This window comes from Monodelphis domestica, chromosome 1, assembly GCF_027887165.1.
Source record: "Monodelphis domestica isolate mMonDom1 chromosome 1, mMonDom1.pri, whole genome shotgun sequence".
NCBI classification, from domain to species: Eukaryota; Metazoa; Chordata; class Mammalia; order Didelphimorphia; family Didelphidae; genus Monodelphis; species Monodelphis domestica.
Genome location: NC_077227.1, coordinates 31472388 through 31490635, shown reverse-complemented (window position 1 = coordinate 31490635; position 18248 = coordinate 31472388). Strand labels below are relative to the sequence as shown.

Here is an 18248-nt window from a genome sequence, read left to right as displayed (position 1 = left end):
CTTACTAACAGTATGACACTAGGCAAGTCACTTAATTCAGTTTGCCTCAGTTTCCTTATTTATAAAAGGAGCTAGAGAAGGAGATGGGAGACCACTCCAGTATCTTTCCCAAGAAAACTCCCAGTTGGGTCACAAAGAATCAGATGCAACTGAAAATGAATGAAAATAATATGCTTCAGCCTGCTCACCCCCACCAAACTCCTTTCTGTTACCCTTTGGCTCACCTGCAGTGTTGAGTCTTCTGAGATCACATTGTTCCATGATTCATAGGTATATAGCCTCACTAGGAAAGTATGTGTTTGAAAGATGGGCTTTTGTGTCGGGGAGCAGCTTGGAATCACTCAGGTTCCTTAAATCTATCCAGCCCACTGTCCTCCTTCTGTTCGAATCTGTGTCCTGCTAATTATACATAGATTATGCCTAGTCAAGATCAACAGACTGAAGGATTAACTCAATGCATTGCCCATTCAACTTCCTCTTTCATTATGGATAACACATGTTTTTCATCCACTTGTTTTTTCTTGTGTGGATGGCTAGATTAAGCTCTTTCTACTGCTTGAGTCTCATTGAGGGGGGCCTATAATGTCCTTTGGTTCAATGCATTCAGTTCAAAATATCCTTCAAACCAGATAGCTGAAAGACCTCACCTTCTACAAGCAATCTATCTTCCTTTTAACCTCTGCATAGAAAACCCTTCAAAAGTTTTCTGATAGATTGCTTCCCTTGTCATAGAAGAAAGATACCCAAGGTTTGACTGATAGCAACCACCTGAGACATAAGCAGAGAGAAGGAGACCAAAGTGCTGTGGTGGTCAAAGCACCAAATTTTGAGACAGAGAACCTGGATTCAAATTCTACCTCTACCTGATCACCTATGTGACCTACTACTACTACTCCAAGCCTCAGTTTCCTCATCTGAATTGAATACAATGATCTCTGATCCCAATTCCAAATCATTGATCCTATAACTGTGAAAGTTCCTTCCAATTTTAAATCAATGCTCCTACGTTTGTTTAACTGAGGAATGTCACACATGGTAGAATCCAAATGCAAAAGGTTGTTTAGGGAAGAGGGGCTTTCCTGGTCCCATAAATCACAACAATATGGTTATCTGGATTCTCCCTAATTCTATTACTCAAAGGGGCACAGGATTTGTGGTCCCTAGAAATCTCTTTCCCCCACAATATAAAGGAGACCTGATATTAATCTGACACCAACAGTCTGAAAACCATGTGAGAAGTAGTCAGAAGGAAGCTTACCTTTGGTCCTCTATAAAACAAGAAGCTCAGACAAGATGATTCCTAAGGCTTAAATTTTATGATGGGAGGATTGGGGAAGAGTTGATCAGGTCACCCTTGATCATTCCATTCCCTGTTCTCAGCACAATTGAAAAATGTCAAAAATTAACAGAGATGATCAAGTTTAAACATATTAAATGGGATGCAAACAGATGCCCATGTCTTGTCAGCCATTATGAAGTGGAAAGTATTCCCCGTCAGATTTGGGGGCATTGCTCTGATCCGGCCCCAGGTGGCCTTGATGAAATCACTTAGGTGGTTCTGGAAGCCACAAGGGGTCGGAATAATTTCATGAAGTGTGAGCCCTGGCAGCTTGATAAAGAGCTAGTTATGGAGAAAGAAGCCAGCTCCTAAGAGATGATCCCCGCCTTTACCTCTCAGTGATTTCCACCAAAAGATCAGTAACAGCAATATTATAGAATGATCAATTGTGATAGACTCAGCTACTCTCAGCAATACAATGATCCAGGATAATTCTGGGGGACTTATGGCCAAGAATGCTATTTACCTCCAGGGAAAGGACTGCTAGATTTGGAATGTAGATGAAAGCATATGATTTTCCACTTGTTTTTTGTTTGTTTGTTTTGGGGTTTCGGTTTTATATGATTATTCATTTATAAAAATAGTTTGCCAGCTTCATGAGGGAGAAGGGAAGGGATGGAGGAAGATAAGTTCAAGCATATAACTTTGGAAAATTTATGTGGAAGTTTGTTATTAAATGTAATTGGTTAAAAAAATAAAAATAAGAACAGTTAACAGACCCAGAGACTTCAGAGGGGCAATGGAGGTGACTCCATGGAATAGAACCCCTGGAAACAGAGAAGAAATCTAACTGCAGATCCAAGACAGAATTAGTTTCAGAACTCAGGAGTTGATCTTCAAAGACGAGTGCATCCAAGGAGACCAAATGAGCAATCTGCCCAGAAGAAACTCTGCATCTTAAGGGGAGCAGCATGAGGACACCATGGGAAGAGGCAGGTAGGATAGAGCATGGAGCCTAGGATTAAGACTACCTGAGTTCAAATCCAGCCTCACACCCTTACTGGCCATATGGCCTTGGGCAAGTCACTTACCTTCTATTTGCCTCAGTTTCCTCATCTGTAAAATGACCATCAGAGTAGCATCTACCTCTTAATGTTGTTATAAGGATCAAAAGGGATGATAACACATTCTGATCTTGGAAGGCCCCTTGGTCTTCATGATTGATCCATTATGAAGAGGAAAGGAGAAACATGGATATAAGTTGCTTTTGCCATGTTCATTCCCTATTTATGTGCCTCACCATCAGATTACCTGAAGTATGTGCCCATTCTTCTCACTAAAACTGTGGGTAATTGTAGGCCTTATAAGGGGAATGTATTCTAGCTACTGCTTTTACCATGCCTTTTGCTTTGAGCTAATCATGTCCACTGGCTGATTGTTAAAGGTCGATGCATCAGAGTGGGCTCTTGAGGCACGGTTTTAGAAGTGCTGCAGACCCACAGAGTACCAGAGGTGGGTGTCCTCTAGGATTGAAAGAGGACGCTCTCTTCTCTCCTCTCCTGCCCCAGTGTTCTTTGTCTCAGCTTCTCTCTCAGCTCTGACATGCATACTCTCTCTTTCTCCTATCTCCCAACCCCCCATTGTCTCTTCCCTCTCTAGGACCCTCCCCTACCACCCACATCTTCAGTGGAACACATGTTGCCATCCTCATAAACACACTCTGATCTTGGAAGGCCCCCCTGGTCTTCATGATTGATCCATTATGAAGAGGAAAGGAGAAACACAGATCTTTCATTAATCCCCTGCTTTAATTAATTATTATATTGGCTTTCAACTTGGGTGGGGGAGAGGGCATCCCTTAAAACAGGGTGTTTTTTTTTAATTTTTAAAAACCTACCACATTCTCTCTTCCACAAAATATGAGGCACCTCTTTTAGGGCTTTGGGGGTTATTTATTGCAGGGGAGAGAAATATAATGGGGAGGGGGAGAGACTTAGGGGACAACTTTTACATTTCAATGGGATGCTGAAGGCATAGGATATGCTGACAAAGCATGCTGTGTGGCTTTTCTTCAGCCAGGACGGCATTATTTTTCCAAGATCATCATTTTAGGGTACTGAAAGACACCCCAGAAATTGTTTAGCCACTTCTCTGAATCCTCTTTTGCAAAGTAGGAAATCAAGACCCATACAGGTCCCCCAATTATTTGGGGGGGGCAAAGTCACGATTCAGACCTAGCTCCCTCAATGCCCAATCCAACACTTTCCTCTGGATGCTGAAGAGCATATTCTTTTTCAGACACAGGCTAATACTGGCTGAGGTCCTGTCTGTACTCTACATAATCCACAGAGACCTTCCTTAAAGGCACATCTGACCACATCACTCCCCACCTCAGCAAACTAGTGGCTCTTTCCTGCCTCTATGACAAGACAGAAACTCCTCTGTCCATCCTTGGAAAACTCTTCACCACCTGGTCCCAACCTAGCTTTCCAACTTCACTGATACTACTTCTCCTCGGTGGATGACTCTATGACTCAGCCAAACTGTCCTTCTCTTTATTCTTTGAACATGGTGAGCCATCCTTTTATCTTTGCACCAGATCATCTCCATATCCATCTCAGAAGCACCTCATAGAATCCCTTTCTTCCTTTAAAACATCGTTCAAGGGGGCAGCTGGGTGGCTCAGTGGATTGAGATCCAGGCCTAGAGATGGGAGGTCCTAGGTTCAAATCTGGCCTCAGACACTTCCTAGCTGTGTGACCCTGGGCAAGTCACTTGACCCCCATTGCCTAGCCCTTACCACTCTTCTGCCTTGGAACCAATACACAGTATTGACTCCAAGATGGAAGGTAAGGGTTTAAAAAAAAAAACATCGTTCAAGCACCAATTTCTATATAAAGCCTTTCCTGGACCCTGCTCCCTCTTAAACTACCTTGTATTTAACTGCTTTGTATTTATTTGTATTTATTCTGGATCTACTTCTAGAGATGTTTGTCTTTCTCCTTTGTATGTAACTCCTTGGGAGTAGAGATGATTTCCTTCTTTGTCTTTGATGGATTGTTTCTGAGGTTCCTTTCAGTTTTGAGATTCTTTGATTCTGTAAAAATCATATTTGATCCCGATCTCCTCCTCTGCTTCCCTCATTCTTCCTTTTCTTAAGTCCTTTCTCTCTCGATAGATTCAAATATTAATCCTGAAAAAAGCCTGGCCCCTCCATAATCCCTTGAAAAAATGTGTTTGTATAGGAGGGAAAAGTATGTCCCATGTCATCATGGTGTCATAATAGGAAGCACTATCTCTGAAATCAAAGGAACGGGGATTCATATGTCATCTCCAGTGCTTACTACCTCCATGACTTTAAACAATCATTTGACCTTGTTGGATCTCAGATTTTTCACCTGTAAAATAAGAGTATTAGGCTAGAGAGCATCTGGGATCACACCTATAACTGTGATTTTGCATTACGGCAAGAAGCCAAAATCTAAATCTACACCGTAGATGGGGGAAGGGTGAGGAATGGGGGACTGAGAGGAGGGCAATAGGGTATGGGCATCTGCCTGAGATCTCAGTCTGTGTTTTTATGTTTTGGTGTGACAGACACCTCAGCCATGCTGATTCAGAACTTGTCCCTCTAGCCATAAAGTAAGGGAGAAAAAGTTACCAAGGGGACATTATGTAAATAAAATGCTTTCCCATCCTTAGCGACCCTGTCTAGGAGTCCCCCAATTGAGGCAGAGGGGCAGTTTCCAAGCTTAACTAGTGTATGGAAGGACCATTTGTGCTGGGAGGAATTTCTGGAAAGAGGAAAGATGAGGAAGGAGGGGGAGTGAGGGGAGCAGCCCCACAAATCACTTTCAATGAGGTGAGAGTCGCCAAGGCAACCTGCCTAGTGCTGGAAAACACCACGGGGCCAAGAGATGCACCATTGCCATGGAAACCTCATCCTAGGAGCCCATAGGGAATTGTCCCTATTTGCTGTAGCAGCTGAGATAGTAGGGGGAGGTCCAGAACTTGAGGGTATAACAGGGGCTGTTATGGCAGGGAGGGAAGAGAAAGGGATAGACAAAGAACAGAAGAGAAGAGAGAAGGAGAGGGAGAGGCAAGGAAAGAGGGAGGAGGAAAAGAGAGAAAGGTATGGGGAGGAAAGGGGAAAAGAAGAGAAGTAAAAAGAGAGAATTCTAGAACAGGATGAGATTAGAGATTAGAACAGGTGGAAGAGAGGGAGGAAGAGAGATGTAAAGATAGGGAAAGGATGTACCAGAAGAAAGGAAGATAGAAGGGGAAAAAGAGGGAAGGATAGAGGGAGGGTAAGTAGTGGGAAGAGAGAAGGAAAATGGAGACAGGAAAGAGAGAGAAGAGTCTTATGTAGAAGAAATGGCAAAAAGGAAAGAAAAAACAGAGGAGGAAGGAGATAGAGCAAGTCAAAGAAGGAGAAATGATAGAGGAGAGAAGTAGAATAGGAAAGGAAAGGGGACAGACTGGAGTCTGATATTGGAGAACTGAGAGAAGGAAAGCAAGAAGACACAAAGGAATAGAGAGAGATGGAGGCAGACAGAAATGGAGAGGAAAGAGAAAGGGAGAGAGGTAAAGAGCAACGAATGTCTCAGATGACAGCAGGAGGGAGGAGAGAGAGAGGAAGAAATGGAAGCAAAGGCTCCCAGAAAAGGAGGAAGATGGGCTGAAAGATGCCAAGGGGAGAAAGATAGAAGCAAAAGGGGGCTCCTGGAAGTAGAAGAGTCTTATTCACATGGAAATTCATTTCTCTGGGTCTCTGCCAGTGTAGGAAGCTTGGGGCAAAACCACAGATACCAAAAATAGAAATATACTTAGAAGTCCCAGGATAAATTGGGGTGACCTGAAGGGCCCATTGGAGCAGGAGCACCCCATGCTCACTCCTTGAGTATTACCAATATTGCTTGTGCAATCCCTGGTAAACCAAACCTCCTGGGGGGTGGAGGGGTAGCAGCAGCTGATCTAGAAACTGATTCAGAGGGGGCTTGGGCCAGATGGAGCCCCATTCAGGGGAGGACGACTCTCAGGCCCCAAAGCACCCCTCCCCCACCTGAGCCCAGGGTCCCTAAAGACTTCCAGATCCCCATCTTCCTCCAGCATGCTATCTTTTCCTCCAGAGGCGCTGGAGCCCAGCGCCACCTGCTGGCCAACATTGGGAGCTGAGCACCAAGGTTAATGGTACTGGGGCATCTTTGGTTAATTTTGGTCAATGACCTTTTTCTAGTCAAATTCTGATTTTGAAGTGTTGGAAACTGGCCTATTTACCCAATTAATTCATTCTTCAAACATTTTTCCTACCTCTGCCCTGTGGGTTTCCTATGTGGCCAAGCAGGCATTTATGAATCACCTATTATGTGCCAGACAGTGCTGATCAATGGAAACACACACACACACACACACACACACACACACACACACACACACACAGAAAAGCAAAACAGTGTCTTGTCCTCATGGAGTAATTCCATCAGAGAAAATATATAGTACATAAATAGGTATATTTTTAAAATATATAGAAAGCAGATAAAATGTAATCTTGGCATGGAAGACATTAGGTCAAACCTAACCTGTTGTTTGTGAACTTGTTGTTCTAAAATATTTTGAAAACTCTATTTCAATATTCCCATTTTTTCCTCAGATAATGCCCTCATCAGCTGACCCCTGGACTACTGCAATAGCTGCTGGTGGGTCCAACCACCTCAAATCTCTTTCCACTTCAACAGATTTTTCATTTAGCCACCAAAGAGTTTTTTCCAAAGCACAGATGTTTTATGTTCTCAATAACTCCAGTGGCTCCCTATTGCCTCCAGAAGCACATATAAAATATTCTGGTTGGCATTCAAAGCCTTTCATAATTTGGGACCCTCCTAACTTTCCAGTCTTCTTATAACTTATTCCCCAATACCTGGTCTTCAATCCAGTGACACTGGCTTCCTGACTATTCCAGAAACAAGACCTTCTATATGGGCTTTTTATTGGACTGTCCTCCCATGCCTGGAATTCTCTCCTTCCTCAACTCTGACTCCTGACCTCCATGGCTTCCATTAAACCCTGTCTAAAATCCCACCTTCGCAGAAGCCTTTTCCCAATGATGCTTAATTCCAGTGCCTTCCTTCTTTTGATTATTTCCTATTTATCCTGTATATAACTTACTTTGTATATAATTGTTTATATGTCATCTTCCTCATTTGATTGGAAGCTCCTTGAGAGCAGGGACTATCTTTGCCTCCTTTTTATCCCTAGCATTTAGCACAGTTCCTGAAACACTAAATAAATGTTGATAGATTGATTCATTCATTCATTAATCCTATGTGTTTTCTTTCTGCATTAACAGCATCATTCAGAGAAGATGTCCAGAAGAGGTTCATAGGATTTTCTGGACTGCCATGGGGTCCACAATTCCATAAAGGTTAAGAACTCCATCACTAAAAAAGTTAAGTTGTAGGGAGGGAATGGAAGCAGGAAAGGCTGGGCAGGAAAAAAACATTTAAGCAGAGGTTTTTAAGGAAAGTAAGGACTCCCAGAGGCAGAGATGGAGAGGGAGAACATCACAGGCATGGGAAATAGCCAGTACAAAGGCAAGGAGGTAGGCAGTGGCTTCTAAGGTCCCTACTAATTCTAATCCTTTGATCATGTTAATCACCTACTTTGTATGTATTTGTGTATTTTATTTAAAATCAATACTGTGTATTAGTTCCAAGGTAGAGGAATGGTAAAGGCTAGGCAATGGGGGTTAAATGACTTGCCCAGGGTCACATAGCTAGGAAGTATCTGAGGCCAGATTTTAAACTAGCACCTCCCATCTCTAGGCCTGTCTCTCAATCCACTGAGCCACCTAGCCGTCCACCTACTATGTATTTATAAGAAAAGAAGTATGGCAGAAGAGAAAGAGGGGGCAGGCTTCAAAGTTAGTAAGATCTGGGTTCAAATCCCACCTCTGACCCATCTTGGCCATATGACCATGGTTAAGTCTTAATGTCATTGTTGGAGCATCTCTATAAAACTACAGGTTGCAGAACAGTAGCTAAATTTACAGTGGGAGGAAGTATTTCTTCACTGCATGTTCCCTGTACCAATGAAATTATAGGTCCAGAACAAAGTACTCTTGTATTTCCTAGGCTTTCTATTAGCTTAGGGTATGGGGTGGGTGGTCAATACTGGATACAATTTGATGGAGGAGTGGAGAGGAGAGGTGTAGCTCATGTAGTTCAGTGGAAGGGAGTGAGAAGACAGAACTAGAAGACTGGGAGTATTCAGGGTTTTTCCCAGTTGATGATTTCTTCCTTCCCACCTACCCCTCCCATTATACTAGCCTCAGGGTTCTATGGTTATCAATTTCTTCTCTTGGGTAGTCCTTTCCACAAGGGAAAATTTTCCCCAATGGGCTACCTGCCCTAGGGAATGAGAACACACAGGATGAGTGGTACAGTGGGAGGGAGAGATCTAGCATTAGTTGCCATGGTTCTTTCCCCACTCCTGGTCACTTGGTCCATCACACCCACTGCCTCTGCTTTTTTTTTTTTTAACCATTATTTTCTGACAACTCTAAGACAAAAAGGAAAGGACTAGACATACTGGGTTAAGTGACTCACCCAGGAAAACACAGCTAGGAAGTATCTGAGGTCAAAGTTGAACCCATGTCCTCCTGACTCCAGATCTAGAGCTCTATCCACTAAGCCACCCAGTTACTCCCACTCTTCCTTCACCATCATCAATCAGTGTCTTCCTCTTCTCATTTGAAGTTCTCTCCATCCTGTCTAGATTCTTGATACTTTCTTTCATCATGAGGAAGTCACTTGAACCTCCATGGGCCACAGTTTCTTCATTTGTCCGTTTGGGGGTTAGACTGTATGGTCACTGAAGTCATTTCTAAAGAAGTGATCTAGGATCTATGACCCTAGGACCTGGGTCATGGCTCCTTGCATTATTCAGTGCCCTGAGAATAAACCCTGGCTAAGCTTCTTACTTACTGGGTTATCTTGGACAAGTCACTTCTCTCTGAAATGATTTCTTCTTATATAAAAGAAAGGTGAACTAGATGACTTCTGAGGTTCTTGCTAGCTCTAACCCTGTGATCTAAGGATGCAATTCCCTGGAGGTTTGGGGAGCACTATAGGGACTCAAAGTTCACCATGCTTCTTGTGGTCTGGAGGAAAGGGACAGCTAGGAAAATCAATAGCAGTGGAAGAAAAAGAAAGGTGAGGGAAGACCTTTCACCTCAGAGATTAGGGGCCAAGAAAAGACCAGGAGATTACAGAATAATTCCAGGTAAGAACAAGTAAGGTAAGAATCCCAGGAGAGAAGTGCCACCCTCTATGGCAGAGGTCCTTAACCTTTTGGGCATCATGGTCCCCTTTGGCAATCTGGCAAAACTCTTCAGAGAACACTGCTTTTAGATATCCAAAATAAAATACAAAGGATTGAAAATGTAACAGGAGTCTGGAGTCTGTCCATACTTGTTCAAATGGTATTTCTCCAGGCAGAGGATGTCAATTATATAAAGGAAACCAATTATACTGAAATAAGGGTATAATTTTTCCTAATCAAAAACAGAAACCCTCTGAAATTTAGCCATTGATACCAGGGCGGTTGGGGGAATAGTCAATGGACCCTAGGTTAGAGCTTCTGACTCTGAAAGTAAGAACTGGGATTCTAGGATGCTGAAACTAGCCTGGTGTGTCAAAATCCTCAGTCTGGACCCTGACAGCTAGCTCTGGAGGGAAGGAGTTCCCAACCTTCACAGGGAAATCCAGAGATCCTACAGTCCTGTGACTTTCATCAGCTAAATGATCTCCAGACTACAGAAGGGTTTTTCCTCCTTCTGGTCTCTTGGTTTTCCTCTAATGAAGCCTTTTTCTACAATCTCACCATGCTGAGGAGTGGTCACAGGCTCTGGGAGACTGAACCCTCAGAGGACAAGTTTGGATAGGTCCTTCATGCCTAGAATCTTGACATCTCTCAGAAGACAGATGGTAGATTACAGATGCAGCCAGAAATTTCCCAAAACTTAAAAGACAGATAGTAGACTGTATAGATGCAGAATTTTCAGATATGGCAGGTGTGTTCATTTGTTTTCTTTAACTGTTCTTATTTTTATTTTTTTACTAATTACAAACTTCCACATAAATTTTCTAAAGTTATATGATTAAACTTGTCTCCCTCCCTCCCTTCTTTCCCCCTCATGAACTGGCAAATTATTTTATAAATGAATAATCATATAAAACCGAAACCCCAAAACAAACAAAAACAAACAAACAAACAAGTGAAAAAGTAGATACTTTCATCTGCATTCCAACTCCAACAGTTCTTTCTCTGGAGCTAGGCAGTATTCTTGGTCACAAGTCCCTCAGAATTATCCTAGATTGTTGTACGGCTGAGAGTACCTAAGTCTATAACAATAGATCATCCCACAATATTGCTATTACAGCATACAATGTTTTCCTGGTTCTGCTTATTTCACTGTGCATCAGTTCATGTAGGTCTTTCCAGCTTCTTCCAAAATCATCCTGTGCATCATTCCTTACAGCACAATAGTATTTTATCACTATCATATGCCATGATTTGTACTGACATTCCCCAATTGATGGACATTCCTTCAATTTCCAATTCTTTGCTACCACAAAAAAGAGCAGCTATAAATATTTTTATACAAGTAGGTCCTCTCCCCCCAACTTTTTTTTTATCTCTTTGAGATACAGACCTAGTAGTGGCATTACTGGATCAAAGATTATGCACTGTTTTATAGTCTTTGGGGCATAATTCCAAATTGCCCAACAGAATGATCAGATCAATTCACAATTCCACCAATAATGCATTAGAGCCCCAATTTTTCCAAATCCCCTTCAACATTTATGACTTTTCGTTACTGTCATATTGGTCAATTTGATAGATATGAGGTGGTATCTCAGCTTTAATTTGCATTTCTCTAATCAAGAGGGATTTAGAAGCTTTTTTATATGATTATTGATAGCTTTGATTTCTTCATCTGAAAACTGTCAATTCACATCCTTTGACCATAACTGTTCTTATTTTTTTTAATAAAGGAGAAGTTCTATGGGAGATGAAGGGAGTCATTCAAAATGACAGTGAGAGGCAGCTAGGTAACACAGTGAATAGAGCACCAGATCTGGAATTGGAAGAACCTGGATTCAAATCTTACCTCAGTTACTTCCTAGATGTGTGACCCTAGATAAGTTACTTAACCCCATTTGTCATAAATTTAGATTGGAGAAATACTAATTACTCATGGGGAGACTGTAATCAATTCTAACTAAATGTGTTTACTTATTCACAGTCATATTAATCAAACTACAAAAGAAACATCTTATACAACTAGGAAAAAAATTATAAAATTCATCTGGAAGAACAAAAGGTCAAGAATATTAAGGAAACTGATGGGGAAAATGTGAAGGAAAGCAGCCTATCAGTACCAGATTTAAATTATATTACAAAGTGGTAATCACGAAAACATTCTGGTACTCTCTAAGAAATAAGAGTGGTGGATCAGTGGGATAGATTAGGTACATAATATATAGTAATAAATTATCATAGTAACCTAATGTTTGATTAATCCTAATATCTGGGATTTGGAGAAAAGAATTTACTATTTGACAAATTTTGCTGGAAAAACTGGAAAGCAGTTTGGCAGAAACTAGGTATAGACCAACATCTTATACTACATACCAAGAAAAAGTCAAAATGGGTACATGATTTATACATATAGAATGATATCATCTGCAAATTAGTGAAGCATGGAAACTTTTACCTATCAGATATAGGATAAGGGAAGAATTTATGGCCAAACAAGAGACAGAGAGGATCATGGGAAATAAAATGGATAATTTTGATTATATTAAATTTAAAAGACTTTGTACCAACAAAATTGATATAACCAATATTAGAAAAAATGCAGGAAACTAGAAGGGAATTACCTAAAAAGTTTGTCTGATAAAGGCTTCATTTCTCAAAAATATAGGAAACTGAGTCATATTCCTTTCTTTTTTAAACCCTTACCTTCCATCTTGGAGTCAATACTGTGTATTGGCTCCAAGACAGAAGAGTGGTAAGGGCTAGACAATGGGGGTCAAGTGACTTGCCCAGGGTCACACATCTGGGAAGTGTCTGAGGCCAGATTTGAACCTAGGACCTCCCATCTCTAGGCCTGATGAGTCATATTTCTAAAAATATGAGTCATTCACCAATTGATAAGTGGTCAAAGGATATAGAAAGTTTTCAGAAAAAGAAATCAAATCTTTCTACGGTCATAAAAATGCTCTAAATCACTATAGATAAGAGAAATTCAAACTACCTCACACCTATCAGTTTGGCTAATATGTCAGAAAAAGAAAATGGCACATGTGGGGCAGTGGGGTGTGGACACAGAAAAATTGGGACACTAATGCACTGTTGGTAAAATTGTGAACTGGTCCAACCATTCTGGAGAACAATTTAGAACTCTGACCAAAGGGCTTATAAAACTGTGCTTCCTGACTTAGCAATACTATTACCAGGTCTGTACCCCAAAGAGTTCAAAGAAAACTAAAAAGGACCTTATATGTACAAAAATATTGATAACAACTCTTTGTGGTGGCAAAGAATTGGAAATTGAGGGAAATGTCTATCAGTTTGGGAATGGCTGAACAACTTGTGGTATATGATTGTAAAGGACTACTATTGTGCTGTAAGAAATTATGAACAGGAAAAACCTAGGAAGATTTGTGTGAACAGATGCAAAGTAGAGCAAGCAGAAGCAGGAGAATAGTGTTCATAGTAACAGCAATATTATGTGATAACCAACTGTGAATGACTTAGCTATTCTCAGCAATATAATACTAATAATGTTCTGAAATGATAAAAAAAAAGGCTGTCCTCCTCCAGAGAAAGAACTTATGGGGCCTGAAGTCAGATTGAAGCATGTTTTTTAAAACTTTATTATCATTAGGGTTTTTTAGTCTGTATTTTCTTTCACAACATGGCTAATACAAAACTGTTTTGCATGGTTGCATATGTATAATCTATATCAAATTACCTGCCTTCTCAAGGAAGGGGAAGGGCAGGAAAGAAGGGAGAGAATTCAAAACAAAAAAAAATTAATGAATGTTTTAAATAATTGTTTATATGTAATTGAGAAAAAATAAAATAAGAATTAAATGAAAAATTATAATGATCCAAGGCAATTCCAAAGGACTTATGATGAAAAATGCCATGAACCTGTAGAGAGAGAGCTATGCATATTGAAGCATAAACTTTTCACTTTCTTATTTTTGTGGGTTTTTACATGTCAAAGATGGAAATGTGGCCTGCATAATTTCACATATAAATTTGATATCACATTTCTTGCCTTCTCGGTGAGGGAGGGAGGAAGGGAGGGGCAGGACAGAAGGAGAAAATTCAGGACTCAAAAAACATTTTTTTTAATAAAGTGACATTGATGCATTTTTAAAGTGTTTTTTTTTAAGAACATTATTTGGTTCTAATAGAAGGGATGGAAATCACAAGGGTCTGGTCCCTTGAGCTACATGCTTTCCAAACTTTTGTCTGGGGACTTCTACTTACCTTTCTTATACCCAATCCATACAGTGTTTTCCCATATCTTCTCTCCCCTCCTCCTTGAACTAAGTAAGGTTCTTGTTATTTGTTTAAAGCAAAACCAGCACATCTAGAAGACCTCTGTTACAATGCTTTTACAAGAGGAGAGGGTGGGCCAGGGAACCTGTTCTCCAGGTAGCACAATCCAGTAGATGCATTTAGATTATCAAGACTCAAACTGCTGGCAAGCCAGGACTAGCGTATATTTCTTGTCTCCCCTGTAGAGCCTAGCGCAATGCTAGACAGCTCGATCACTAACTCTATGAGCTAGGCAATGATATGAAAATAGACCTCCACCCTAGCCTGGTGACGTGGTACACTCAAGAGAGTGGACGCATTTTCTGGCACAGTTGAGACAAATGTCTTTTTTGTGTCACTTTGGTTAGAGCTCTGGTTAGTTGCCACTCAACCAAAAGGCAAGAATGTAAGTGCCTATTCTGCACCAGGCACAATGCTACATGCAGCAGACACAAAAAGAAAAAGTCTGCCCTCAAGGAGCTTGCATTCTAACAGGGGAGACAATGTGTACACAGAATGACTTTTGGTAGTGAAATGCAAGGTGGGGAGTGAGGAAGAGGACCAGCAATAGAGAGGATGCTAAGGGGCACTGGGCCACAGAAGTTGGTGCCTGAGTGCAAGAATTCTTGAAAGAAGTGGGGGGTTCTGTGAGTATTCCAGGCATGGGGGGACAGCCAGGACAGGGGCAGCTGCTCTCTAGTGTAAACCTTAAAATTTCTCAGACTTATGAATGTTGGAAATTTCCCCATTGGGGAATCTTCTACTTAAAAAAATTCCCTAGCAGATGGTGAGAATTCTACTTGAATGTGAAGGCTCCTTGCCTTGGGAGTATCCCTGCTCCACCCTACTTAAGACTGCTTTAGGACAGAAAACTCCTTGCTGAACAATGAAAGTGCTTTGACCCATGCTTATGGAAAGGTCAGGAAGTTCTTTGAGTCATGCCTGTTTTTAAAATTGATACAATGGGATGCTAGGTACCCATATAGGTGGGGCAACTTGTAAACTACTTAAACCTAAAAGGGTGATAACTTATTCAGAGGTTTTTTCTTAATGAAATTTGTTGACCCCGCAGCATTTTTTTCTGACTTACTAAAGAGATTAAAACTACTCAGCTGTGAATTCAAAATGGGCGATCCTTTAGAAACATCTACAGTGATTGGTAGATGTAAGGACTTAGGGGAGGTGACAGAGAAAAATTTTGCCCTTAAAAATAAGAGCTTGGATCTCATTCAGGGATATCGATTTCTGATTCTCATTCTGGAGGATCTTATTCTGAGAGACTCATTTCCTTGAGGACTGATGCTTGAGGGCTCTTTCCTTGGAGATAGAGCTCTTGGAGGAGAAGTGCTCTTGGAGGAAATCTCATTCTGAAGGAGAGCTCCTTGAGGAGCTCCTCTGAGGGGCTCTGTCCCTCTGGGGTAGGAGCTCTGGAGGCTCTTGAGAGAGGCCCTTTGAAACAATCTCTCTCTGGAAGACTCTTTGAGGAAGGACACTGGCCTGGTGTCACTAGTATCCTTGTTTAGTCAGACCTTGTGGTAAGTGTTAAAAAACTGACTGATTTCTCTTTTAAGACTCAGGTCTAGGCCATATTGGCTTGAGGCCCTTCATATTTATTCCTTTCTTACTCTCTCTCTCTCTTTTCTTTGATTACTCATTGTATTGTTAATTAAAATCTCTATAAAACCCAATTGACTTGGGTATTTGAATAATTGGGAATATTTCCCTGGCGACCATCTTATATTTGATTTTAAAACCCAAGACACTGTAGTGAAACATATTTCTGTGGTCAAATTTACTCACCGTCTCTTATATCTATCACAATTTATATCTTCCACTATTTTAATCACTACAGTTTAAGACCTCAACCATTTTAAATCTCACACTAGGCTCTGGCTGCTCCTGTTGCTCTTCTCTCTTCCCAGGGCTTCCCTCAGGGAGCCCTTTCGTAAGGATCGGGGGAAAGGGGAATATGGATGAGTTATAACAGGCAATGGAGGAGTTGAAGGGACAGAGGGAATATGGAAGATGATCTGTGAAGTTCTTTCTTTCCCTCAAAGTCCTCCTGGAGTGAATTGTGGTGGAAGAGGGGGTTTGCTATGCCACAACTTTTTTCAGTCACACACAAGGGCAGCCTTCTATTCATAACAATTGCCTCCATCTTTTGTTCATCTTGTTCCCTGATCCATTAGAGGCCATGTGATGTCATGGAAGGACCTGGAGTCAACTCGGGGATGTTATCCCTGTTGGCCCTGACTGACAACGTCATCTGTGGGACTTTGGGCAAAAGGCTACACCTTTGAGAGCTTCAATTTCAACTTTAAAATATCATGAACATTCAAATCTGGCCTCAGACACTTCCCAGCTGTGTGACCCTGGGCAAGTCACTTCACTCCCATTGCCTAGCCCTTGCTTCTCTTCTGCCTTGGAACCAAGACACAGGATTGATTCCAAGAGGGAAGAGAAGACTTAAAATAATAATAATAATATAATAATAATAATAACGTGAGCACTAACTTCCCTTCCAACGACACAAATGCTGTGCTCCTCTTTTCGGTCTGCAGTTAGGCTGAAGGCTCATGAGCTCGATGGGGGCGATGGATGAGATCATCTCTCAGTTCTTGGGTGCTCTGACGCATTGTGTCTAAGGCAGAGTCCATGAGTCTAGGGAAGAGGCACTGACCCAAACCTTCCACCAGATGGCGCCATGAGGCAACATTCGCACCTGCAGCTCTCCTCAGCATCAGCATCCAATCCCTACACTGATGCCAGGTGGATCTGTCTCCCTGCCTTTGTCTTCTCAGGGTTGTTCAGAACCATCAAAGCCCAGAACTGTCACTTCAGAACACCCCACACTGTAGCCCTGTAATAAAACGGGTCTTAAAATCAGCAGTGAATAAGCAGTCTAGTGGTATATTGTAAAAAGTTGTGTGTGTGTGGTTGTACCCCAAAGGACCGGGGTTCAAATGCAGCCCAATCCCTTACTAGCTCTGTGATTTGAGGTAGACCCTTTCCTTTCCCTTGGGCTCACTTACATCTGATCTCTAGGGTCCCTTCTCTTTCTAAATCCTCTGGTCCTAAAAAGTCAGAATACCACATCCTGCCTTCTTCCTGGCATTTGGACCCAAATTCATATCAAAATCAATATCTCAGAGTGGGGAGAAACCTCAGAGGCTATCTCATACCTGCATGATAACTCCCTCTATGCGTCTCCCTGAAAGAGAGCTTTTTTTTTTTAACACCTTCTGCAAGGTGGGGAAAATAAGGCCATTCAAAGAGATCGCCAAAGGCCATTACTTCCTGACACAGAGGAGTCTCCTTCTGGACAGCTTTGACTGAAAGACAGCATTTGAGATTAGTGGACCAAGTCTGGCCTCAGAGTCATGAAAACCTGAGTTCTAGTCTTGCCTCTGACTGTGGGACCCTAAGCATGTCCCTCAGTGTCCTCAACAATTCCCTAAAAGTATAACTTACAGTTACCCATCTCTATCAATGGAGGAAGTTTCTATGAGAAGAGTTCTTCATGCTGATGGAATCATGGTCCTAAACACTCCCCACTCCCCCTCCCCCACCAAAAAAATGAGAGGTGGGGAGGGGGAGAGAGAAAGGGAAAGGGAAAGGGAAAGAAAGGGAAGACAGAGAGACAGAGAGCTACAAAGAGGAGGGAGAAAGTATTTTTCCTAGCATCAAACTTCAACTTGCCTCTTTGCAACACTAAATTTTTCTTTTGGTTCTCCCCTCTAGGGCCAAAATATTCCAAGTGCCAGTCCATATGATGCTTAAAGACAGCTTTTGTGACCTGCTCAGAGTCTTCTCTTCTCCAGGATATACAAGCTCAAGTTCTTCACCTGATCTGCACACAGAACAATGGATCACCCTTTTCTGTACCATCTCTAGCTTATGTCCTCTCTAAATTGTGGGGTACAGAACAAGAGGCACAGTATTCCAAGTGTGATCTGGCCAGGGCAGAGAACTGCCAATCTCCACTTCTGGATCTTATGCCTTTCTCAATGTAGCTTATAGTCATGTTAATCTTTTCATCTTATTATCAGAGCACTCTTCCACCCTTGAACATTTCATAACACAAGGAATATCAGAGCTAGGAAGGACTTTAGAGCAGAGAATGTCAGTAGTGAGAGGACCATAAGACACAGAATGTCAGAACTGAAAGAGATCTTAGAATATTGAAAGTTAGAGCTAAAAGGAACTTTAGAACAAAGAAGGCAAGAGCTGGAAAGAGCTTAGAACTCATCAAATACAATTCCTCTGACTTTCCAGAGCAACTCTTCCCATAGTTCTGAGATGTTTGAGGATTAGAAGTAATTTCCCTACAAATTGCACAGCAATTAGTACG

At 41.6% G+C, this 18248-nt stretch overlaps 1 long non-coding RNA gene across 2 annotated transcripts; it reads left to right on the top strand.

Moving 5' to 3' along the window:
* Positions 1 to 924: 924 nt before the first annotated feature.
* Positions 925 to 17926, top strand: LOC103095893 (uncharacterized). Of its 2 annotated transcripts, none has more exons than XR_001627082.2 (3): positions 925 to 3850; positions 7626 to 7724; positions 16459 to 16783. It is a non-coding gene; the product is annotated as an uncharacterized LOC103095893 (long non-coding RNA). The 2 variants fall into 2 exon arrangements; XR_008911669.1 differs by lacking the exon at positions 16459 to 16783 and adding an exon at positions 17639 to 17926 and having other exon boundaries at positions 926 to 3850.
* The last annotated feature ends 322 nt before the right edge of the window (positions 17927 to 18248 follow it).